Below are 27,318 nucleotides of genomic sequence, written 5' to 3'. Positions count from 1 at the left end.
AGATCTCACTCGGAATATGGAGTACTTGTGGTTAGCAGTGCTGTAGTGAGATTGGATTTTGGCTAACCTTCAAATACTGTGGCAATGCTTCTTGGATTCCCCATGGAGCCAGTGAGGAGAAGGCAGACCCCTCTAGCTGGTAAATCTAAGAACCTGAATTAGACTCCCATTCAGACTAATACATTTTCACCAGAAATGAAAATGTGAAAAAGGAAAAAAAAACAAACAAACAAACAAAAAAACAAAAACAAAAAAAAAAACACCTCAGTCTATTTGGAAGAAAAAAAAAGCCAGGGTCAATATATGCGTGCAGTATGCAATGATGATCAGGAAAAAGATAGACAGTTTCACTTGGCAATGATCTTCTTTGGTACTTCCTCCTGTTATGGCTAGGTCTATCTCCATTAGCACAATCCAAAATTGACCATGACAGAAGGCATAACTTTCCTTTCAAAAACATACAAATTACATTTCCATCCACAGGCTTCTCATCTTGACTTCATTTCTGAACTTAACGGGCATCTAGCTGTCTTTGGAGGCTTCAAGTTTTAGGGTTTTTAATTTAATACATCCAAGACTGATGTCTGCATTAGAAACTTTTGAACTAGGTATTTTCCCAGGAGAAAGTTATACTCATGTAGTGGAGTTCCACGCATATAATCCTGCTTTCTGACACATATGAAACAGAACAAAATTTATTTTTACAAAATCCTGTGAAATCCTGAATCTTACAACAAAGACTCAGAACACAAAGACGGACACCAGGAGTGTGGGAGAGAGCTGATCAGTTGGCTGATCTCTGCTACTCAATAACTAAATTTCTTTAGCATTCTTAAAGCAGCAGCTGTTGATACTGACTTGGTGAAACTTGTTCCTGCATAGTGCTTTCTATTTACTCCCAGTAAAATGGTACCACAGACAAAGTATTCGAAAGAAATTTTATCGTTATTTAATATCAGCATTCCCGTAATATCCCAGCACCCAGATTGTGTCTTTTGGCATGGTGATGAGTGAAGGATGTCGTGTATAAATTGAATAACCCCCATAGCAGAGGTTTTGTGTTTTGAAAGGAAAGGACACACAGCTTGTATGTATAAAATCTATACCAGAAGAGCTATTTTGCTGAGATGTTTGTAGTTGAACCTAGCATGTTAGACAAAGCTTGATTACATTGTGCTCTTTCTTCATAAATGATGGTCTTTCCTACATTCTCCCTCTTTTCTGCATGCCTGCCAGTACTTTTTGCAGTCTTTATTAGGATCGATGGAACTCTTTGCAGGGGGGACTCCAGCGATAGGGGGCACATATATTTTTGGGTCTTTATTTCTGTGGCTTATCTTTCCAATCTGTTGGAATGCTAAACTGGGCCCTCTCTCAAAATGTATTGTTTCCTGATCAAATAAATCCATAGTTTGGGTTACTCTGCTGCCCAGCCACAGATGGCTTTTCTGGTTGTCAACTTCTATAAATTCTTTTGAGAAGTACCCTTCTGAGTTAGCTTTAGTATCAAGACAGATTAAGATGCTGCTTCTCACAAGGAAACACATACACATGCAATTTTCATGTATACTTTTTTTTAAATAGCTTTTTGCAATACTTTTGCAGTGCTTTGACCCCTTACGTTTTGATCAGCTTTCTGTTTTCCTCAACTGGAGTCTGATTATTTTGCTTTAATGATCATTGTTTCTGTCTTAGTTTCAACTGGGACAGAATTTATTTCTTTAGAGTGTCTGATACGATGTTACATTTTGGTTCTAGGAAAAAAAACAATGCTGATAACACACCCATGTTTATAGTTACTGCTAAGCGGTGTTGCACAGTCAAAACCATTCCCAGCAAAGGGCCCAAACAGCTGGAAGGGGACAGAATCAGAACAGCTGACTTAAACTAGCAAAAAGGATATTTCATACCATATCACACCAAGAGGTAGGAATTTTGGAGGGGGTGGGAATTCATCTTGCTCACTTCCACTGCTTGGGGGGCAAGCTGGGCATTGGTCAGGGAGCGGTGAGCAATTGCTTACGCATCACTTGTTATATATACTCACATAAAAAAGTATATATATATTTGTCATAATTATTACTCTTTTCCTTTTCTCTGTCTTAGTAAATAGTTTTATTTCAACCCACGAGTTTTACTTTGTTTTTTCAGCTCTGTCCCCCATCCTACTGAGTAGGAGGGGAGTGAGCAAATGACCGTGTAATTTTCAGCCACCTGCTGGACTATACCACAGCAGTTTCAGGGCTTTCTTTGCAGTTCTCCTTGCTAGTTGAGGCCCTTCTTTAGAATGAGGTTGTTCTATCCTCTTAACAATTCCTCATGTATGGTGCTAACCTCTCAAAAATACTTGATTTTATTGGTAAGAACTGTGATATTTCTATACTAAGCTGCAGACACTGGAGTTCTCTACACTGCAACGTGACTATCTATTCCTATTCTGCTCTTTGGTTTCAGACAACAAACACATGAGAATTTCAATTGTATTTTCATGTAATTTCTCTCTGCCGCTTCGTTCCAATGTTTCAGACATTTGTCTCTAAGACCATATGTTCCAGAGCATAAATACATTAATTAGGATGTTGGCTCTAAACAATCCCTAAATAGTTTGAAGAGATCAGAACAGGCATGTTTGGTTGGTTTTTGTTTTTTGTTTTTGAAGGTCAGCAGAACTTCAGGTATATAGCTAAAGGTTTGTGGTTTTAGTTTATCATAAAAAAATACTCAGATTACATGTTCTTGAAGATTTTATTTAAGGCACTGCTTGCAATCTACTGGTATAAGACTGAGTGAAAGAACTTCCTCAAAGAAGGTACTACTTAGTGCCTTAAGTCCAGAGTTTTCCAAAGTATGCTTATTCAGAATCAAGTCTGAGAGACACAGTCATTACCATATTAGAACATGGTTTCTTTCTAAATTTAATGTTTTACTTCATACAGTATTTACCATTTTCCCCCCTTACTTTTGTTATCCAGGTCACCTATAGTTTCATTATTAGTTCTGGTTGAGAAAGAAGATTGAAATGTCATAAAATAGATTTTTCCTTTAACTGTAGTACTGGTGCAAGACCTGCAACAAGTTCTCAGACATTACTGGAAAAAAAAAGGAAGATAAAGTGCAGCCAGGTAAGCTTGACTACATGTAAATGTGAATATAAATGTGAATAGGAACTGATATATTGGATGCTGAAGGGCTTAAATGTGGAATTTGTCCTGTGCACAATTTAGAAGAAACTACAACCATTTTCATCACATCTCTACTAAGAAGACAGTGTTGCAGAATTTTTTCTCAGTTAGATACTCAGAATGTTTATTATTATTATTATTATTATTACTATTATTATTGTTAAAAACATAACAAAAGTAAAATCACAGAAATTTAAAAAGTTAAAGTGAAATAACTAAATGCCAGTAAAAATTGACACTGCAAATGGCCCACATGGTCCAAATCAAGTATGCAGTCTATGTTGATCTGTTCTGTAATCAATTGACCAAACCGGTGAGTCAGACCAAGTGTGGTCTGATGCATCCATACTCTTTAGTTAAAGCTGATTATGAGATTTACTTTGATAAGTCAAAGCTCACCAGCATATTAGCACAGACAAATTATTGCTATATATTATATTCTATAAATTCTTCCTCATTATACAATAATGTGTTTGCAACAACAAAGACAACATTCTTAAATGCAAGATGTTTTAGGAAATTTTGCCTTTTTTTTTTTTTTAAAGTATGACACTGAATCCATTGGATAACCTAAAACTCATAACCACTAGCTGTTTTCCTAAAGATAATACTTTCTAGCTATTTGATGGCCCTAGAATTTTCAGTTGAGTTTCTTTGTGCGTAGTCACACACTGCAGTTTATATGACCCAAGAAGGGAAAAGCAATTCATGTGAATCCTTTTGTGAGATGAAGAATTTAATAATGCCCTGTGGCATTCTGCCCAATATGCTTTTTTTCCAGAGCCATCTGCTACCTATAGCTCAATAGAGAGCATGACTTGGCTACAAGAAAGATATTTTGCACAGAGATGTGCTCATCCAGTATTTATTGGCTGTCCCGAGGTCCATTTCAGGAGCTTACATTTTTTAATACATTCACCACACCATTTTCTTGGGGGAGCTGGCTGGCTGCATGTTTTTTTTAGGCACTGCATCAAAATTAAACAACCAAGAGAAAACACTAGCAACCTACAGAGCTTTGAACAAGATTTGACAGGGGAAAGAGCTGTACTTCTGTGTGACAAAGAAGAGCCAGGGAACACTGTCACTTTATGAAGCAGCAGAAAAAGCCTCAGATTTGTCACCAGGGAATTTGGAAGGGTTCCTCCAATAAGGTAACACAGCCAGTAGCCCAGCTGAAGTGCCTTGTACCTGAAGTACACCAATACACACAACATGGGAAATAAGCAGGAGGCAGTGGGAGACATGGTGTAATTAGAAAGCTATGACTTAATTGCTATTATGAAAACAGGGTGGATGTACCACACTACTGGAATACTATGATTGAAGGCAACAAGCTTTTTAGAAGAAATAGGCAGAGCAGGAGGGGCAAATGAGCTGCCTTCTATCTTAAAAAAATGGATAGATTCTGAAAAGCTACCTCTAAAAAACAGCTGTGATCAGGTTGAGAACTTGTGGGTTAAAATCAGGGACTGGACAGATAAAAGACATCTGGTGTTTGAGCTCTATTACAGGCCACCTGATCAAGGGGAGCCTATTGACGAGGCCATCTTTCATCAGCCACAGGAGAAACTGTGCTTAGGGATAAAGGAATAGAACAGAGCTGGCAGCTCTTTAATGACACCTTTGTGAGAATATTAGAGCTCTCCATTCTGCCATCTTAAGAAATCAAGCAGAAGAGGCAGGAAATGCATGGCATGGCTTATCAAAGACCTGCTGGTCAAACAGAGAGAAAAGAAGGACATGACAGTGGAAGCAAGGAAGTAGGTACATTGGTCAGAATAGAAAGGCCAAGCAGTGTGTACCTCTGATAAATGAGAAGGGAGAAATGGCTGCAACAGACATGGAGAACACTGATGTATTCAAGAAGCTCTTAACTTCAGTCTTCACTGGCAGTCAGGCTTCCCACGTGTCACAACCTTGAACCTCTAGATGGAGACTGTCGGAGCAAAATCCCTCCCACTGTAAGCAAAGAGAAAGTTCAAGACCATCTGATGGGACTGAATGTGCCGAAGTCCATGGGACCTGTTGATAAACATTTCAGTGTCCTGAATGAACTGGCTGATGTAGTTGTTATGTTACTTTCCATCATGTTCAAAAAGTTGTGTCTGTCAGGCGAGGCACTCAGTAAAGGGAAAAGGGAAAAAACAACTCACATTTTTTAGAAAGGAAGATCCAGAAAACTACAGGTCGGTCGGTATCAATTCTGTGCCTGAGAAAATCATGGAAAAGACCTTCCTGGAAGCTATGTTAAGACACATGCAAGACATGTAAGGCACATGCAAAGTTATCTGTGACAGCATGGTTTCCCCAAGGGCAGATATTGCCTGACCAATCTGGTGGCCTTCTGTATGGAATAATGGCGTAGGTGGACCAAGGAAGGGCAACTGATGTCCTCTGTCTAGACTTGTGCAAGGCCTATGACATGGTCCTGCACCACACCCTTATCTCTAAATCGGAGAAGTAAAGATTTGAAGACTGGACTGTTCAGTGGATAAACGATTGGTTAGATGATCACAGTCAGAGGCCTGTGGAGTCTTGCTTAATGAACCTGGTATCATTCTGTGATCAAGTGACCTTCCTGGTGGATGAGGGAAAGGCTGCCAATATAGTCTACCTAGATTTTAGCAAAGCTTTTGACACTGTCTTCTACAGTATTCTCCTGGAGAAGAAGGCAGCCCATGGCTTGGGCAGGTACGCTCTTTGCTGGGTAAAGAACTGGCTGGATGGCCAGACCCAGAGAGTGGTGATGAATAGATTTACATCCATCTCATGACTGGTCACAAGTAGTGTTTTCCAAGGGTTGGTACTGGGGCCTATTCTGTTTATTATCTTTATTGTTAACCTAGACGAGAGGATTGAGTGCATCCCCAGTAAGTTTGCAGATGACATCGAGTTGGGAGGAAGTGTCGATCTGTCTGGAGGTAGGAAGGCCCTTCAGGGGGATCTGGACAGGTTGGGTAGCTGGGCTGAGGCCAATGAGATGGAGTTTAACAAGACCTAATGCTGAGTCCTTCACTTTGGCCACAACCCCAGGCAACGCTACAGGCTTTGGGCACAGTGGCTGGAAGACTATGTGGAGGGAATGAACCTGGGGATGTTGGTCAATGCTTGGTGAACATGAACCAGCAGTGTGCTCAGATGGCCAAGACAGCCAATGGCATCCTGGCTTGTACCAGAAATAGTGCTGCTGGCTGGAGCAAGGGGATGATCATCCCTCTGTATTCAGCTCTGATGATGACGTACCTTGAGTACTATGTTCAGTTTTGGGCTCCTCATTATAAGAAAGACATTGAGGCCCTGGAGTGTGGCTAGAGGAGGGCAACAAAGCTGATGGGGGACCTGGAGTACAAGTCTTATGAGGAGCAGCTGAGGGAGCTGGGATTGTTCAGTCTGGAGAAGAGGAGGCTCAGGGGAGACTTTGTAGCTCTTTACAACTACTTGAAAGGAGATTGTAGTGAGCTGGGGCTCAGCCTCTTCCTCCAGGTAACAGTGACAGAACAAGAGGGGATGGCATCAAATTCCACCGAGGGAGGTTCAGGTTGGATATTAGGAAAAATTTGTTCTCCAAAAGGTGCTGGGATGAACTATGCAGGGAGGTAATTGAGTCACTGCCTCTGGAGGTGTTCAAGGAACAGTAGTTCTAAGAGACATGGTTTGGTGGGGAAATATTGGTGGTAGAAATGGATGATCTTAGAGGTATTTTCCAGCATTGGTGATTCTATGATTCTATGACAGAGTGGAGCAATTGCTAAGTACTTGTTTTGAACCACTGCAGAAGTCACTAAGAGTAGTATTTGCACAAGGTATGCAGAAAGTAAAAAGCACATATCCTATAGCTTTTGTCTTACAGGCACTGACATACAATCAGTCATATTATGCTGGAATGGTGGCCAAAACAGGTATGTGAAATACTTAAGTAAAACAAATGCCACAAAATACATCACTCCCTCATTTTTCCTTGAACTTAAGATGTAATTGTTCTAATTGATTGGTGTCAGATAAAAGAATCAAGGTCAGTGTCCATAACACTATTGCAGAATTTCATAACAGATTTCATAACTGTTTGTGTTGTTCTCAGACACCAAATCCTTAAAAAATAAATATCCCTTCTTATATCCTATGTTATTAAATTCCAGTTCACCAAATGACTGTACTATGCCATTTTTTACTACCCTCAAAAGAGCCTGTGTAAGAAGCACCACATCAAAGCTACTGCAGATCTTCAGCACCTTTCATCTTGCTTATCTGCCCATTCAACTAAGTACAAGTTATCATCTGGCTAAGATGTTAGTAATTTCAGAGCTGGAATTGCTAAATTAGCAGCTGCTTTTCTGCCAAGGTGCCACCCTTCACTGTCCTGAGCTTTACTGCTTATACCTCCTGTCTTCCTGGTTTCAGCAGTGAGAGAAAGATGGATAGCAAGAGCCAAACCCCTATACCAGCTTATGGTTTTTCACCAGACTAGCAAGAATTGCCATGTGGAGAAGAATAAAATAAACTGAACTACAACAAATAGTTGTGCTGCCTTGCTGAGAAATGCTGTTGAGGGAGCCCTGCTTTCCCCGACCAACATTAGCAGAAGATACCCATTTTTCCCAGACTCTTGCATAGATAGAGGAATAAGCATGTTCTTAGTTGCTCTTACTGCTGGTGTTTCACTTCCTTCCCCAGCAACTACCCATTTTTACCAATGAGTAAAACACTCACCTTTCTTCTGTATGTCCTGCTCTTGACACCTCCTGGTCCACGTAACTGCAATTTTAATACTGGTGATTTCTGGGCTTAGTTAATGTGTTGCAGTTCTATTCAGCAATGCCTTTGAAAACTGTAGATTTGGTTGGCACCACACCTTAGTTCCACCGGAAGGTTGCACCTAAATGAGCAATCCACACACAGTGTTATGTTCCAGCCTTAAATGAGAAAAGAGAAAATTATGTGAGAAATCACTTTTTATTAGATAGCTGAATACCTGAGTGGGCCAGCTGTCTGATATCCTAAGAGCAGCGAGTCCTGCTTTGAAAAGCACAGTCATCAGGTGTCATTCTGGACTAAACCTGCAAATGTCTTGCAAAATGTACTTCCCTTGGTATCCCCTGCTTTAAAATTGAATTGTAGTGCAGCCACATCAGTTTTGATTTGAAGCAAGTACAGGTATTGATAAATGAGAGGAATCAGTGTATGGGACAAAAATGGAGACTGACTCCAATGGGTATATGCACTATCTATAGATGTATATTCAGCAATAATTTACAAGAATACTCCAAGAACGGAATTGTGATCTAATCTTTTAGACCTCTTTTGCCTTTCTAATTCTAAGAAAATAAATTATTTAGGAAATACCATTGGATTTTTCTTCTGTGCTAACATGTTCCTTTCTGGTTAGCCAAATTTTTTAGGACAGGCAACAGACTGAACTGTCTGATATTTAAATCATTACAGGAGACTGTGAAGCATAATAGTTCTAATGGGCAATAGGAATGAACATGGAGGGCTGGGAGAATTGATTAGCTGGTGGGATACCAGTAAATACAAAGTGCTTAATCACCAGCAGGCTCGGCACCTTGATCTCCCAGTCAATAGCACTTGCAGGTTCAGAGCACACAGAGAAGCTCTGGGTTTAAAGAGAACATAAAAGGTACTTTCTTTTCTTTGTTATTTTTACAGTGTGCTTCACTTGTGCATCCCATTCATTATAGCAGTCCAAAAGCTTTTACAATTTTGTAAATGAAGAAAGCACTTCACCCATTTCAAGGAGAAAATATACCAGCTGTTCTGTGTCTGAGAGCAGTGGAGGTCTGGGAATAAAAAGAATACTATATCTCAGTGTAGCACTGTGATTTGAGGAAAAGGGATTTAGGTTGCACTTTTAAACTTACATAAGTACTTAATCAAGATAGATTCTAGTTACCCATATCCTGGCAGAAATCCTACAAAGTTTTTAAATGGACATGGGACCAACATCTACTGTGAAAGATAGCACCTTTAACTTCCCTCATCACCTCTGGCAGGCAGAAGATCAGTAAAATTTGCAACTGACCTTGGGAGGAGTGAGCTAGAATAAGGCACAGTTTCATTCTCCTTTGAGATAGAGAGGGGAAAAAATAAAAATGAAAATATATACAAGGCTTATATTTCAACCAGAAGCCATTGAACTGTCCCTCCTGTGAACTGATAACTGAGAATGATAATAAAAGTAGCTTGACTTTATCATCCGTACAGAATTTCTGGGCATGTCTGAAAATAGAAGTAAAATCAAGTATGGTCCAAAATAAATTCTCAACATACCCAGACCCCTGTGAACTTTGGCCATTTGGTTAATAGAAAACTTGGACACAGGTCAACTCGGGACAGTCTTGAAAACCATAAATCCCAGTTGACACTGTGCTAGCTTAAATCTCAACATTTCTTTTCATATCTGTAAATGCCATTTGCTAACTTCAGGACAGGAAAAAAATAAAAATGAAGCACTATCACACTGTACTATTCAGGCTGTTGTTCCACTAGAAAACAGATTTCTTATATTTCTGTGATAGTTTTCTTTTTTAGTACACCTTTGTTCTTTCCTTATCATGTGTTATTATGCTTTTTTGGCATGCAGCAAGCAGCTCACCATATTAATTGAACGATATTTGCAGATTTAAACTGGCTGCCTGCTAGCACATCTGATCTTGTGCTGCTGCTTGTGCTAGTGAGGATGAGAGGGTGGGAGACAAAGAGCCATATTGCCGCTGGACTGCATGGAGCTGCTTAGACACTGGGAACTCAGATAAAGAGCCTGTCCTGTCCTAACACTGCTTCTCAGTGCTGATAGCCAGAGAGCTTAGGGAGACTTCAACAGCAACAAATGAACACTCCTCAGAGGCTGGAAACCAGCAGAAGTGATACTTTTCTCTCTCAACTTAACTTTTTATGTTTTCTTTTTGGCCTTGCGATAGGTCTTTGGCCCAGGCTGTTTCCTGCAGCAGTTCTGTTGTCTCCCAACTGTGCTGACCTCTGTGCTCTCATGCCCTTACAAACATTCACCAAACATTTTCTGTCTCTTCTGCATAAATCTATACAACTATATTCAATTGCCACCTATGGAGAAAAAGCTGCACTGCTGCCTGAGTGTAATGTTGCTTGTGGTGTTCCCAGAGCCTTTGGAGCGTTGAGAGCCCATCTGATATCTGCAGAAGTCATGGAACAAACAAAAGGAGGGACTGAAAACAAACAGCCAAAAAGGCTGAAATCAGGGATGACAACGGGGGAAAACGTGAAAGACAAGAACATTATCTTTCCATGGAAACTATTGGTCCTACATATAGATGAAAGTCTGTCAGATTTTCCTTTTTAAATCCCTTATTTACAGGGATTTATAACTCAGCTGTAGAAAGTCTCTCCAGACTGAAGTACAGCTTATGAGGTCTCAGGAAAGGAGCTTTAAAAATATATTTAAATATTTCATTTCTAAGTATAAGATTATAAATGTTAACTACTTTTAAGAGCTGCGTAAATAAATGCCGAAGTAATTTAGCAAATCCCTTGAATTTACGTCACTTTTTTTTGGATCATTTTTTTTAAAATCTGCTGTATCATTTCTGCAAGTAATTCCATGTCCTTAGACTCTTCACGAATTCAAAGCTCAAAATGCAGCAGAGGCTGTTTCTGATGAAGTAGGCTGGACTTAGACAAGCAGCCATATTTTTCTTGGGTGGGATTGCACATTTCTTGAAGATGAAAGAGGGAGATAAAACTCACTGAGGTTCCTTTGCCACTGTCAGAGTGCATCTGGGCAAGGACAATGCTCAGGCCATCAAATCTACAGACACTCTTTCTTTGAAGCAGGAGTACCTACTCCCTGACTGGATAAAAACAATGTCCAGAACACAGTTCTGCTTGCAAGTGGTCAGACTCCACGTCTAAAACTTGCTGCGTGCAAATATTTTGCAATATTTCCTTAAAAATTAATGTTTCTGCAAATATTCCTGCCCCAGGACTCTTTCAATTGGCTACTTATAAAGAGTAAACACAAAGGGGATGTTACAGCAGAGCAAATACAGGAGGCATCTATTTGCAAACATGCTGTCTGCAGTGGGTCCACTCTTCTGATCAAAGGTTCATAACTGTACTTTGCTCAGTTTTTGCAGGAGTCTTTTTTCTTTTTCTTTTTCTTTTTCACCTCCTTACACTACATTCTGAGCAAGTGATGACTTTGTGAAAATATTTGTGTTTCTGTAAAATTCAGCATGCTCACCAGCAGGTCCATTGACACAGCTGAAAGCAATAAGCATAGAAACAATTACTGAGGCACAGTATCTAGGTTTTTGCTCATCACCAAACAGAATGTAACATTTCTAAAACTTTGAAACACACTTACTAGGCTACAAATTCGAGACCTTTTTTTCTTCATTTTTAAAGAAACTGAGAATGAAAACGGATGAAGAAAAGTAGTGTTTTTTTTCTTTAGGTTTTTCTTTCTTTTAATCTAGCCTTCTACTGACATATGAACCATAAGACCTCAGTAATAAGAAAAATGTACATTTTTATTCTTAATGCAGTAGTATAAGGTGCACTGATATCATATAATTACAGAATCTTTAGAGTTGGAAGGAACTTTTAAGGCCATTTGGTCCGACTCCCCTGCAATGAACAAGGACACCAACTACTGGCATCTAGGTCATGAGAGAAAGAGGAAAGTGCTTTCTGCACTTTGGAAATGGTTTGGAAGCACTGAACTTTCCATGAGTTCGATGTACAAATACTGTTTCATTCTGTCCACATTTGAAGCATCCATCTGCAGCATGATAGGTGTTCCTTTGTTGATGGACATGTGCCAAGGCCTATGGAATAGGGAAAAATTGCTCTATGCAATGCATGCTTTGGCACACAGGGTTTCTAAACATGTCACAGCAATTAAAAAGGAAAGAAACTGCACTGAACTGGCAGATGTCACTGGTTCACTGCTTGTGCTGGCCAGGATTTGTTCTGGGAGGGTGAGTGAGAGATCAAAGGGTTGCTGTTGGCGGTGGGTGCCCCTATGCAGAGCAGTGCAGTGCCAGAGCTCAGTGGCCAGAGCGTGGGGAAACGGGGTGGTGGTAGGAATGAGGCTTTTGTTAGTTAATGTTTTTTTCTTCTTTTCTTCTTCTGGGCTCTGAGTGATGGGAAAGAAAGGTTAAGTGAAGTCATACTTCCCTTTTTTTTCGCCATTTCTGTTTCCAAAGTGATCTTGCAGATCGCTTTTGTAGATTTCTCCACAAAAAAAAAAAAAAAAAAAAAAAGCTGGAAAATGTAATTCATGATACTTGCATATTTGTGTAGAGGTGCTGGATTCAACTTTACTCTTTTCAAAATTCACTTATAGCTGGATGGGTGAGACCTTCTCTAAATGTCAAGTTTACTGATGTTAGAAACCTGTTTTCAAAAAAGCAGCCCCCAGTCCCTTGTAGCAGAAGGGGGAATTAAATATATATTGTTTTAAGCTTGAACCATGCTGCAAATCTGCCATGTCCAAGGTGGGTGCAAGTTTGGGGGTGCAACATAATTCCAGAAAAGTTTAGTTGCTGTTTTAAATCCAAAAGATGTTTAATTACATCGATAAAATCCTGTCTTATAAATTCATCTCTCCTTTCCTCACCAGCTCCATCCCTTTTGCCAACTGCAGAAATTACGTATAAAGGAGCACATATGACTGTATGTGGCATAATACCTAGCTATAGCAGATAGCTTCAGACAAATGCATGCCTTTTCTCTCAGCATTAAGGCTGTAAAATTTTAAGTTAGTTCTAAAGACCAACTTAAGAAATTGGAAAGACAAAATAAAATTTAAATTCTTTGCATTTGCTGTATTGTCGCAAGTTAAGTATCATCTACACTATAAGTAATCTAAATCACTGCATGTAGATATTCTAAAACCCACAGCCACATAAAATGACAGTAATCTGATTGGCAGCATGTGTTTGAATGTTATTTGTACTCTGAAAATAAAACATGAAAAGTTGTGATTGATTGTGTGTGTGCATGTGTGCATGCTCAATATATGAATAGCACTAAATCTCAAGAGTAAAAAAACTATTATTCACAATATTGGTCATCCAGCCTTACCAGAATGTAATTGGCCCTCCGGGAATGCAACACACTGTAACAAGTAAAACACACAGAGCAACTGAAAATGAGCAGAGAAAGTTAAAACAAAACAAAACAAAACAAAACAAAACAACAACAAAAAAAACAAAACAAAACAAAAAAACAAACCAATTACACTATTTAAAAATAACAGTTTTAGAAGCCATTTTTTCTTATTTTGATAAATAGAAAAAATGAAATTTCAAATGTATTTATTATTAACACTGCTATTGGAGAAAAACAGATCTAAACAAGGGTGAAACTTATCCACAGACACTCCCATGTGTCTGAAAAGCTAGCTTTTCAATTTCAATTAAAATTTTGTAACAGCAATGAAAGCAAAACCATCTCAGTAGCCCAGCTTGTTATGCTTGGTGTTTCAGCAGATGCTTAAGGACTACACGTAAGACAAGAGGGAGAGGTGAATTTTTACATTCTTAAACAAGCATGTGAGTGATTCAGGGTTACTTCATGCCCTCGGTCACCTTGAAGCTATTGAAAAACCAGACTGAAAGATAATTTTGCTGAATATTCTGGGGCAAGTGGATTTCAGAAAGTGATGAGAGGCAGGATGACAGGAAATAACCAATCTGTTCCGCAGCTTCATTCCTGACATTCTCATCCCTGGGCTTTTACAAAGATGATATATTTGTGGTGGTGGCATGCATTTTAAAATATTACCATAGTCCATGCTGCTGCAGTCCTGCTTCTTGCAGGCACTGTACAAGAAAGTAACTGTTTGTGCTCATAATTAAGTTAATGATAAGGGGCAAGATAAATGAAGTTCATGGAGTGACAGGTTGTGGTGAGATGTATCTGAACTGTGGACGAGTGACATTCACTGCAGGCACAGCACCTTGGTCATCCAACTGCCACCAAGTGTTTTTCATAGGCATGTCAAAGCAGGCAGATCTGAATTAGAGATTTAAGGGAGAGCTATATGTTACCTGTGGTGACTTTCTCTTTCCTTGAGCAAGATGAAGTCTTTCAGGAATCAAGAATAGCTGAGAGGCACCGGGGCTAGGAGAACCAATCTGAACAAGAGAGTAGGACAAGACTAGGAGAAGAGCAATGAGAATTGTGAGAGAAAGGAAAGAGATACAGGACAGAAACAAGAGCTATAAATAGGGAAAACAGCAGCAAAAGGGAACAGCAGAGCAGGATGGATCTGCAGAACACACTACTGGAACAGAATACCTATTTCAAAATACTTACTGTTTAAAATGACATTATAGCTGGTTCAAATGGTAACACTGTAAGTAATAAGTCTGAAAGTCTTTGCTTCATTCATGACAGGTGAGAGTACAGAAAAAAAAAGTAAACTTTTTTCCCCCTTTTTTTCACGTTCAAGATACTTAAAAGTACTTAAGGGGATTCCCATTGCAGTTGATATGTCAGAGACTTAAAAATTAGAAAAAAATAGCAAAACCAACATTGACTGTGCAACCTCAGTTCTATTCCTGGATACAGATGCGATCTTTCATTCAGAGAGAATTCAGAGAGAATTTCTGTCTTGTGACTCCTGCTGGATCCCCTGTGTCACCTACCTGCATGGCCTCACAAGTGCTTAGATCTAGGGAAAAACAGTTTTTGGTGTGTCTTAGGAAGTATTCACAATAAGATTGGTTAAGGAGGCCTGTGTACAATATTCCTTTAAGGCAAATGTTATCAATTTTAACAACAGTAACAAATTATCCATTACTATTTCCTGTTCTGCAATTAGAAGTAAGATTAGTACAAACGCTCATCCTCATGTGTTAATGAAAAAAAAAACAACAACAACCCTAAGTGTTATGCTTCTTATCAAAATGGATGACTTTCACTTTATAACTTAAGGCATAACCCATACATGTCCAACCTGTGGCCTTTCGGCTGCATGTTGCCCAGCACAGATAGCACTGCTGTTTTTCTCCCAAGCAGAAAAAATCTCATGCATTGACATTCATTGATACTTTCATATCAACGGCTTGTAGAGGCCAAAAAGTGAGTGTGAGTGCAGTGAGGCAGGAGGTAGTGCATTTCAGCAGTGATGAAAGCAACGGTAGGTCACCTCTACTGGTACAGATTTATACAAATGTGGCATGCAGGCTCTTGTTCATTACTGGCAAAAATGCATAGCTCATTTTGGTGACTATGGAAAAAACAGTGTTTTATAGTTGAGAATATGCACAATCAAACCATGTTGTGCTCTTTATATCTGTTGTTGTTTTCATGGAGATAAATAGGAGGCATTTCTTTTGGAGTGACCTACATGTATGCAGCCCAAGACAGCCTTTCACTCAGTGCTACCAGGCAAACAAAAAGGTTGGACACCAATGACATAACCACACTCAGCTTTAACAAAAAATTATCCATCTCTCACATCTGACATTGCTGTTAATGGCAATCTAAGCCCCAGTACAATCTTCAAAAGCATCCAGTAATGGCTGTTTCATTAGTTATCCAAAAATAGCAGGAAAATACCTTTTATATCATCCCAGTGTCTCTGAACTTCCTGCAAAAAGGTAGGTTTCACTCTTATCTGCCTCCTTTTCAGACAAAAGCCATGTATCTTAGAAGTTCCAATATGCTCTGTGCTTCAGACAGATCTGGTTTTCCAAGCAGCAAATGGGAACTCATCATCTTGAACTATATTAATTAACTCTGCAGTGTAAAAATGCCTATAATTTACCTCAATATTATTGTGTTGTATTGACAGAAAATCCTAGAGCAGGAAATGTAAACTGATGGATGCATCACTGAGCTTCCTCCTAGGAGGTCTAACAAGTGATGGATATCCTAAGGGAACAGCAACAGAATTTAAATAAAGTCCCAGTAAGGTGGCTATTTCTAGTTTTAGTTGTTCAAATAATCAGGTGTGAAAAGAGTCTAGGGAATGTCATGCTGGGAAAGTCCAAAAGATAATACAAAGTTTTGCTGGCCTGCTGATGGTTTACACAAGGCTTTTAGGAAGATACGAGCCCTAGCCAAAATCTCTCTAACTGTGTTATATAGGGACAGAGACAAATTTTCCTGACTACAGCTACTCTACTCATGTTCTCAAATATGATGGCTCTTTTTTGTAGTTTTCATCTTCTTTACTGTAATGGTAGATTTCATCCTCATTTCTATTTAGCATTCTGCATAAACTGATACATCCTACTGGTAACAGGATTAAAAGGCATTGAAATACACAGATAGATAATTAGAGACAAATTGCATGAGTTGCTGTGAAAGTAATGCATCCTATATAATTCCACAGACACTACAACAGATACAAAGAGCAGAACAACACTATTTGATAGAGCAAATTCTTGGCTACAAAACACTATTTTTCGACACAGTCACCACCATTAGCTATGCATTTTTTGCCAGCAATGAACAAGAGCCTGCATGCTGTGCTCATAAAAATCTGCACCAATGAAGGTATCCCACAGTTTTACATTCACTATGATGTCATTGCTGCTAAGAAAACATTGCTCATGCATTCCATCTTTCATCCACCCAAACAGATGGAAGTCAGAAGGTGTCAAACCCAAACTATGCATTGGGTGTGGTAGGACAGTTCATACACAGTTCCCTGGTTGTAATCTGTCAATTTGCACACGAACTGATTGAGACACTCTTCATTTCATGGCATGACATATGTGCGTGGCTATCTGGAACATGCCTTGTATCTTAAATTACTGCTGCCACTGCTGAAATGCACCACTCACTGCCTCACTGTGCTCACATCCGCTATTTGGTCTCCATTATGGATTCAGTGAGTGTCAATGAGTATGAATGGGTGCAATTTTTTTTCCATATGAAGGAATTCAATTGCACCCCTTTGTTTCATCCACACTTCTATGTCAGACACCATTTTGTCAGACTGCCCTTCTGCTACCATCTGTCTTGCAGCAACAAAATGTAACAGGATATTGGCGGGAAGTTTCTACCTCTACTGCCATACCACCTCCATCCACCTCTGCTATCATGGGCCAACATAAAATAGGAGGCATTACTTTCAGAGCAGCCCTTTTACATTTGTAACAGAATTGATAAGATCATCAGATGGTGGTAGATAGGAAAAGAATCAAAGACATGGCTAAACATGCACTTTTAGAAATAATATGAATTTATCCAATTTCATCAGTATGCTCATTGCCTTAGTTTCCACTGCAAATGGTTGAGTCTCTCCAACAAGCATGGCATGCCAGACCTTCCAGCATTCCACGGAAATGTTATATTCCCCTTGAAGCTAAAGGGGAATTCCCTCCTGAGAGTCTAATTATCTGTAGGCCAAAATAATCAAGCAGCAGCAGCTCCCCTCCTTCCATAATAATCTGGCCCAGAGGCTCTTCCATGTGCTCTACCAGCTCCAGCCAGCTAGTCCCTTGAGCTTGGCTTGTGCTCCAAGCCCCTAGCTAGAGATACTTTTGCAAGCTCTCCCAGAAAACTCCCACATGAAACTCGTGACTCCTGTCTCGTGAAGGCTTTTTCTAAAGTCTTTGTGATCTGCACTTATGTTTCTCTACCCACAGTTTCATTTTACTTTTAGTCTCCAATCATGTGAATCCTTTCCCAATGCTTTTCCCAAATACCTTTTTCGATAAAGGCACTTTTCCTAAGTCTTCTGCTGTTTGAGAGAATAATCATCATTTTCCCAGGATCCCAGTAGGCATACTCAAGATGTTTTTTCCATGGCTTTCTCAGCCTTATATTCTGCAATTTGTGTTTACTGCTGCCTGCTCAGTGGCTGTCTTTGGCTGCTCACACCTTTTTCTATAATTACTTCCTGAAAAATCTCAAGCATCTATGACCTGGGAAATGCAAGAACCAAAACCTTCCCATTTGGGAAAAGAAAAAAAGAGAAAGGCAATTTGGGAACAACAGTTAGCACTCCCAGTCACAGAAGACACATGAAATCATCTACAAAGTTCAGTGACCGCATTCCCTTTTCCAATCTGCAATACTGTTTCCAAAACATGCCTCTGTTTCAACACATGAAAGTAAATAACATCACTGGGAAGTCAATTAAGGATGATGAACCTTCCAGTCTGACTATGATATTGTAGGGCTTTGAAAAAATTGTGCAGAGAAATAACATATTTATTAATGTGTTACTCGTTATTGTGTGTATTCATTGGATTTCCATATGTTTTGCTATACTAGATCTAGACATCCAATCATGAAAAAATGGAAGTATCTTTCTTGATATAATAGCCAGATTATGGATGACAGTCTTTTAAAGTACAAGCTTTAGAAACGTTATACTTTAGACATGTCACATCAAATCTTTTATATGTCATATAATGAGCTAGACATGGAATACAGTTAACAGAAAACTGCCATATCTCCCAAGATGTTGAACTGGAGCTCATGTGACATGTTAGTGTTACGCAGGAGTTCTCAGTGAACTCATCTTCTCTATTCATACATACATCAAAGCAATGCTACCTGCAACAGAGATGAACTTGTGCCTTAAATAAACTCCTTTCTGTTCAGTAACTCTGCAGTTTTCTCATCTTTGACTTACATATTGTCTCGTCAGAAAGCATGATGTAGAGAACTAATAAAACTGACCAAGAATGAAAAGACTAACAAAAGTGAACATCAATGCATGCAGAGTGTCAAGACTTGGCTGATGTTAAAATGACCTGGATTGCTAAACCACCCTAGGAGTGCCTGGTAGAGGATCAGAGCCTTTTCAGAGAGGAGAAAAGTCCACTTGGCCTGAACAGGAACCAGTGCGGCTGGGAATCAGTCATCCAAAGGAGCAAGATGCTCAGAACTGACTGCTCCTTCTTCTGGCAGGTAGCCAGATTTGTAGTAGGAAGCCAAGATCATAGTCAAAAGCTCTTCAACCCAGTCAAGAGCAAAAAAGAAGAACAAAATTGCTTACAGCGAGTTCCTTTTTCAACTCTAATGAAGTTCCTTGTTCAAAGTTACAAAACATCTTCTCTCCCTGTCTATTTATCCCTCTTACAAAAGAGAGATGCTCTCTGAAGCACTGAAGATGCCAACAAGGAATTTAAAATCATCTTATTCAAATTAATTCAAATTGCTAGCCACTGTGTTCTTCACCACCAGTGTGCATTGCCAGGCAACTCTCGGATTTTGAAAAACATGAGCTCACTTACAAATGTATAAACAACACAGAAGCAATGAGCACAATGAGCTGTGATGCTTCTAGATTTCATGCTTCTATTTTTTTTTTTTTTCTTCTCTTGGTGCTGTGCCACAGCTCTGGCATGCAGCTGGACTAAGTGGATGGCTGCCTGAGATGCATTTCAAACATCCCACCGTGAGGATCCCACTGTTCTTTTCCCCCAGCAAGGGGAGAAGGCAGGTTGAGGATGCCATTTCACACACAACATGCTCATATGCACACACACACATTGCTGACTCAGGATCGGCTTTAACTGAAGCTAAGTAATAACTGGGGGGAAATTGCAGTTGGTTTAAACCAGGAGGAAAGGAACTAAACATCAAAAAGTTGGAAATGCATTCAGCTACAACCCATTGTTTCAGACACTTTCACAAAATGTGATTAGAAGGAAGCACAGCAGGTGTAAAAACAAATCTGTCCCTAATAGCTTTGTTTGAAACTTAAGCTTTTATTTGAGGTAGGTTTAGTAGAGCTCTCATGCTGTTTCATGGCTAGGTTATTTCCCCCTAAGGTAATGTGTCAGGTATTGATAAGTATGTTTTAAGTTTTATATAATTAAAGCAGTAAATAGAATACTGACTTGTCTGTGACCTGAAATGCTGTTTAATAGATAAGTATATGCGGGGCTATGCCACGAAAACATGCATAGAATAAAATAGAGGTCAGCCAAGGTCCTCTGCCCTCACTGAAATTACCCATTTACTCTAAATCATGCATCAGCATTAAAATTGCAGGGAGGAAGCACCCCTCCTCCCTCCAGTACTGAAACAGATGGAAGAGACCTCCAGCTGGAGTTTTTTCAATGTTTTTGTGGATAGAGCTGATATCTCCAGAAATTAAAAGCCATATCTACTCATTTTTTGTTCTTGTGATAAGTATGCTAATTGGATAAAACAAGCACAGACACTTGCAAATACACTGCTACAAGATTTACTGTTTAATATCCATTCTAGCAATGAAAACGATTCTGTTTGTACTAGAAAAGAGAAGTCAAGGAGGAAGGTCATTATATTGTGTCTGCAGCTTTCGTTCCTAATATGTGATTCTCATTTCTCAGGAAAGGGAAAATCAATACTCTCTTTAAGTTACCTTGGATTCCAAAAATATAGAGCTTTTACCCACTGCATGGCAGTGATTTAGAATGATCATGAGGTATGTTATGCAATGCTGCTTTTACAAAGCTCTGAGGTTTATTTCAACATTTTTAATTGTTCCATTGAGTCTTGTCTAGAATTGCAAAAAAAAAAAAAATGAACGTATTAAGTGCCATGATTGTTTAGTATAAATTTAACTCCTTCTTTTATAAGTTGCTTTTAACACCTTACTGGTCTCTTCAACAATGACTTCAGTAAAGCATTGTGCTCACAAAGCTGGAAGGCAGAAATGGCATCCAGGATTTCTAACTGTAACAAAAGATACTCATAAAGACTCAGACAGTTATTGGGGTATATACCAAGAACTTATGTCTGTAGCAGATACAAGCACAGGTAATTTTCTTTCCTTTTAAAAAAAAAAATATTTTTTAATGTACATTTTTGAAATTACAAGACCAGATTCTCAGACAAGTAAGTTTGGAAGGCTGAGAAAAGCAGCTAGGTCACTACTGAAAATGGGAAGGAGATAAAGAGGGTTTTGTGATACCTGTATCACATAAAGAGATGTTGCATATATTCTGAAAATATCCTGAGGTCTAGTGGCACCTGGACACAAGCACAAGGAGCAACAGAGACATGCTCTGTGGCATAGGATCTCTTTCTGCCAGACATGAGAGAGGCAGAAGGCTGGAGTCAGAATCTAAGAGTATAATCACTCACTAAACTGGGACATGGCACACTCCTGCATTAGTCATCAACAAAAAAAAAAAGGGTTAAAGAGAAACTTCTTGCAAGGAAATATATTTAGATTTGTAAAGATTGTTATCAACTGTGACATCGTGAACCCAAATAGCCAGCTCTAAAACACAAGCCCTATCTTCCTGGCATAGTGTTCCCAGCTGAACAGACACATTTAAACATGCATGCAGACTTATCTTTAATCACGTGCTTTAGAGCTCTGATGTATTGGGCACAGGAGTAACTCAGGCAATCTTGGTGAGCAGCTTCTTCCTGCAGCTGCTGGGGCATGCCATGCAGAGGGCCAGACAAGGCTGTGCATGAAAGCCATTATCCACCACTTATAGGGGATCTCAGATCTGAATCCAGGTTCTAACTCATCAGCTCATAACAATAGGATTTGCTTAATTTTACTCCCAAATATCCAAGTTATGTATTATTTTTTCCAATATATCCTGTATTCATTTCTGTCTTCCTTTCATATATATATATAAACATAGAATTTAAATTTGATACATGCAAAAAAAAAAAAAATTAAAAAATACCATTGCCACCTGCTCCTTTCCCCTCACCATTACTCACTAAAGACACCATCTGGGAATGACTAGCAATCAGAGCAGGGAGTGAGCAGTCCATATGTTAAAATTTAAAATTTAACAATCCTATTCTGGCCTTTCTGGAAACCCTCTATTTTTCTGTTTTATTGTTTCAGTACTATAACTAATTTCTGCAGTGTCTCCAAGGACTAAAACATTTTTCACTGTCCATGGATTTTTATTTTTATTGTTTTATTTTTATTGTTTTTTTTTTTTTATTGTTTCATTTAGGTTTATCCTTCATTTAAGCCTAAATCCAACAAGTTCTATCCACTTCCATAAAAATTGATGTGAAAAGGGAAGAGATATCTAAATATAAAACCATGTAGCAATTACCAGAGAGCCAATTTATAAAATTATTCAACAAGAAAGAAAGATCAGAAAAAAAAACCACAAATAAAAACAGCTCTCTGACTCTCACTCTCTGTTCATAACTGTTTACAAGGAGAGGAAGAAACCCAAACTCTTCCCCACACTTCCATCTCAGTAACCTGCCTTGTGGGTTTAGTTTATCATCCCACATACATTCCAAGTGCTGCTTAAACTTATACCCATAAAAAAGGGAGGGAATGAAAAGATAAATGTGTTCACAACACTATTCAAAGGAAGATACTGTACCTGAAATGATGCTTGTTGTTTCCTTGCTATCCCTGGACATAATTTTCAACTCTTGTAACAGTGAAAGTTCTAGACCTCTGTAAAGAGTTTTGGTGTGTATTCATGTGGAGGACATTATAATTCAGGCTAAAACAGATGGAGCAAAAACAACTTGGGAAAAAGGTCAGACACACAAACTTCTATATATACAAAACAAAGCCAGATTGAAGCGTTCCACCAAATATCAGCATATCTTGTACATTTATCTTTGAATGGATACATTTGTTTAAAAGCACAGAAAGGTTCTGCAAGATTGTTTATGAACATCTGAAAGAGATTTAGACATTGCAGGACCTTACTATTACATACTGAATAAAATTTTCACCTGATAATGAAAACTACATTAAGCATTTATATCAAAACAAAACCTGCAACTACACCAGATAAAGGCTTTTGACTGCTTTTGCACTTTTCTCACAACCCTTTCAAGGTCGTGCAGTGCCAAAACAAACATTATTAATGCAACTCCTAAAGCTTTCTGACTAGCCAGACAGCCCAGTGGATGTCGCAAGGATGTGCACAGTATGAAGAAAATGAAAGGAGAAAAAGATGAGAATCATGAGAAGACCTGTTGGAGAAACATCACTCACACTTTTAAAATGTCCTATGAATTTCTTGTGCCTTATCTTTTTAAAATTCACTTTCTTAGTCATGAATAATTCTAAAATGTTTCTAATTTCCTACATCTAAAATTTTCTTATTTTAAACTTCTGTGCTGACAACTATGTTTATAAAATGTTCAATGAATATAGCCATTACTACATCAAAATTGAAGTGGATGAGGATCAGATTCTGTCATCTTCAAAACTCTGGACTAAGGGACAAACCAGTAACATTTGCCACAGAGAAAAGGTTTACTTTGGGGTGTCTCTACTGGAAGCACAGCACAGATCAGGAATGAGCTAGCACTATACGAAGAGCTGTTTCTCAGCAACAAAGAGTGCAGCTCTGAGATTTACAGCTAAAGATCTAGCTGTGTTATATTGGCGAGAAGCTATCCTGTAAAAAGCATATATACTATACTTGCTCTCCCTCCTCTCCTTGTATTTTGGAGCAAGCTGTGACCAGACTGCAGATTACTTGCCTCTCTCACTGAATGGCTGGATCATATCCAAGGCACCCTATTTTTAAGGCTGAATCCAAAACCAGTTCCCCTTTGTTTGTATACTGGTGCTCTATTAGGATAGATCCTACAAGGAAACAATCTTTCATTTGAACTAAATAAGACATTGATACTTTTTAATCTGAGAAGTCAGTAAAAATTTAAGGGTTGCCTCAGGAGAAAAAAATGGTGATGGATATAGGAGTTTCTCTAATTCAGTACACTGTCCTCATAAAGCACCTCTTTAGCTCTCTGTCCTTTTCATACAGAACTGCCAAGTCTTGTCCTGGACACATTTTTGCTGCCTACCACTTTTCCTGCATTTCCACAGACACTTCCAAACCCTCATGAGAAAACCCTCTGCCAGTTGTGCCTCTGATCTGAGTGGGGACCACCCTTGACTGGTAGTGAGAACCAAGGAATTTCTGCTATACCTCTCTCCATATGAAGGGGCAGAGTTGGGCTGTCTCAAAGAAGGAATCACAGAACCACAGAATGGCTTAGGTTGGAAGGGACACTGCCTTTGGCAGTGTTAGGAACCTCTAGATCAGGTCTCTCTCATTCCTGGGGACCAACCAGAAGGGTAGCATCTGGAGAGTACTTGGTGAGTTGCTTTAAGGTGCTTTATTGAAATAGCAGATAGGCTGTAAGCAGGAATGCAGAGCCCTTTCCTGGTCACAACCACTGCAACCATTGCAACTATTGGTTGAAGAATTGCTAATTGGAGAGCTTTGAAGTTTTGCAAAGCCAAAGCATTTAAAAAAGCTTTACTTAAACAAATTTTAAAATGTTGCTAAGAATGTCATTTTCATTTACAGATGTGTTTTTTGCCTTTTTTTCATTATCACGTAGGTCAGGAAAAACATCTGAAGTAATATCATATGTCATCTTCCACATTATTGTTTTAGTTCTTTTTAATTTAATGGTTTTATAATATAGTTACATATTTCCACATTATATAGATATATATTTTTTTTCATTTTATTGTGCAGTAGAATGGCAAAAGCTTTAATATTCTTCTGTTGTCCAACTGATGTTCTGTGACTTCCAAGTTGTTATTGTTATTTGTATGAAACAGTTAAGCATTTGTTTTAATTTTAATTTTAATTTAATTTAATTTAATTGTGTTCAAATTTCCTCTTGTTTCTTGCCACATCAAAATGTTTGACAGCCATACTTTGAAATAAGTATGGGAACAGTACCTGGGAACAGTAACCTCAACCCCTTGGTGTAACCTCAATGCACCATCACTCACCTTTGCAAACTCCCTGACGTTCTTTCAGCACTACATTTCTCTAAGATGATGGGTATGGGATGTGTATACATGGAAGACATAACTCCTGAAAAGAAGATTTTGCCTGTACTCTTTGCAAGACTGCTTCAGAATTCACTGAAATTTTTGGGTGCATTTCTATTGCCTTCACTAAGCTTTGGGCCAGTCTCAGAGACCAGCACTTTGCTGTCTATAAAATGCATGACACTCAGTTAGATATAAACAGTTAATACAAGATATAATAAAATTCCTGCTGAGGGAACATTTTGATTAACTGAGGAAGAGCTGGGACCACAACACTCTGATATCTACTGGGTATAGAATTGCAGTTTTTAATATTGCAGAAAGCTTTCCAGCAATTTAACACACTTCTTGTGGCAAAACTATGGTTGCAAATTATATAGAAACAAATAAACATTCTTTTTTCTTTTTTTTTTTTTCCAGATGATTAAATTCACAAAGGGTTTTTGTTGCTCGATGCTGAAAACAGTTTGGGTTCTTTTGTATATTCATTAACATTTGTCCACAAAATCAGTGTGACCGATTATTCTAGAATGTAACATCAATCCTTTTTTTTTTTTTTTTTTGTGCCTCTGGAAAAACTTGCTGGCAGATTAAAGCCTTTTTTTTTTTTTTAATTAACTTGTTTTCTCATCAACCAAAATGCATACTGCAGGCAGTTTTTTTCTCTTACTATTGATTCAGCTAATTTAAGGCAAAATTGAACAATCATTTTGGTTATATTCTAGTCATCAAACCTTAGCACTACACCTTATGACAATACACCTGTATACACATAGAACATTTTTGTTAAATACAGTCTTTCAGCTTACAGATTCATATTTCTGAAATTCAGTGCCTTTAAGGTTATAAATGGTGGAGTGTGTGAAAGAGTAACAACAGTAGCAGTTTTCTTGTTTTGTAGATGTAATGACAAAATTCAGACATAAATAATTTTATTTTATTTTAGTGTTCCAAGTGAGCTATTCAGAAGTGAAGCTACAGTTTCTACAGAGTTAAAGTCTCTGTTGGTTTTTAGTATAATTACATGCATACAGAAGGACTGGCCACAAAGGGCCGGCACTCCAGCCGCTCCATGATAACAAAACACATAGAGTGATCCTGCTCAACTGAAGATGATAGAGGATAGGAGTCATGCTGCCTCACCAAGTGCAACACTGCTAGCATAAACCAAATTAAAAAGAAAGCAATTTAATCTGAAGCATCACTTTAAAAATATGTGTAGGTGAATTTTCTTACCACTCTGATTTGGCTTTCCACTTGAATCCAAGTAGTGAAGGCCAAGCATAATAGCTGTATGGAGGGGCTGGAGGATCATGTTCTCTTTCTTTTTGTCCCATATGTGTTCTGGTTTATCAAAGAACTTCACATGGAACCTTACTTTTCACACTAGAAATAATTGACCTCTCCTCTGTACTTGAATTGCAGATATCACATAAGACAGTTTTTCATTTTCTCACTCCATGCCATCAAAAGGACTAGCAAACGATCTCTTCCTCTTTCTTGGCATGGGCAACAAGAAAATCTGGTAAATGCTGGACACATGGAACTGGCAGATGTTTAAGTACAATTGATGTGAACAGTACAGTGATAATTTAGACCAGCTGAAATCTCTGAAGTCATCATGCACTGATATGGGAAAAAATAGGAAAATATTTCTATTGATTCCCTAGGACTGCTTGAGTAAAAAAGGATTCATTAATCCTTTAAAACCCTGAAAAAAAAGATCTCAGGACATATTAAAAATCCAACAAGTTCTAGCAGTAGCCAGTAGCTAAAACCAGAATATTTCATGCCTAACCCTATCCTTAAACCTTTTGCTGCATCAGACAGGGATAAAGAACATGTAAGCAATATGAGGACCACCTGGCTGAGTAGGGATTAAGGATTTTGTACTCTGCATGGGATCTCTGTTGCCCTTTTAAAAGATGTCACATGCATTACCTTTATGCCAGGCCAAGTCAGCGACTATGCCTAAGACAATCTGTCCCACCCAATGAACTACTGTATTTCACAGCCAAATTTTTTCCAGACATTATCTTACATTATCCCCTCTTGATTTTATATTGTATGTCTAATGGATTATTGCATCATTCTTTCATCAAACATTTGTAGATAAGTGTGGATACAGACATATTACTCTAGATAATCTCCCCTTTATCTACTGTACAGAACTCAATACATTTCTCCCTGGATCTGATTACATTATCCTTCTTGGGATTCCCTCCTATTCGATGCATATCTTTATATCTGATAAACTCAAAATGTTTTTCCAAGTGAATGCAGACTGCAGCTTTACATTGTTAGGATGTGGTCTGTTCACTAGTCTGTTTTATGACATGAGGAATTTTCATGTGGCTCCAGAGTATTTGCATCAGTATTTCCCCCACTTTTACATTTTGCAAGTGCAGGCCAACTGTT

The 27,318-nt window shown here is 38.6% G+C and overlaps 1 long non-coding RNA gene across 1 annotated transcript in view; it reads right to left on the bottom strand.

Annotated features, from left to right (window-relative positions):
• Nucleotides 1-27,318, bottom strand: part of LOC104913987 (uncharacterized) — a 517,821-nt gene that overhangs the window by 29,989 nt on the left and 460,514 nt on the right. Inside the window, exons 14-17 of the long non-coding RNA XR_014887668.1 lie at nt 22,463-22,588; nt 14,234-14,343; nt 13,266-13,299; nt 7,893-8,095 (exon numbers count right to left, since the gene is read on the bottom strand). This is a non-coding gene — a long non-coding RNA (uncharacterized LOC104913987). The remainder of the gene's footprint in view (nt 1-7,892; nt 8,096-13,265; nt 13,300-14,233; nt 14,344-22,462; nt 22,589-27,318) is intronic.

This window comes from Meleagris gallopavo, chromosome 1 (genome assembly GCF_905368555.1).
Source record: "Meleagris gallopavo chromosome 1, MGAL_WU_HG_1.1, whole genome shotgun sequence".
NCBI lineage: Eukaryota > Metazoa > Chordata > Aves > Galliformes > Phasianidae > Meleagris > Meleagris gallopavo.
This window is presented reverse-complemented; position numbering and strand designations above follow the sequence as displayed.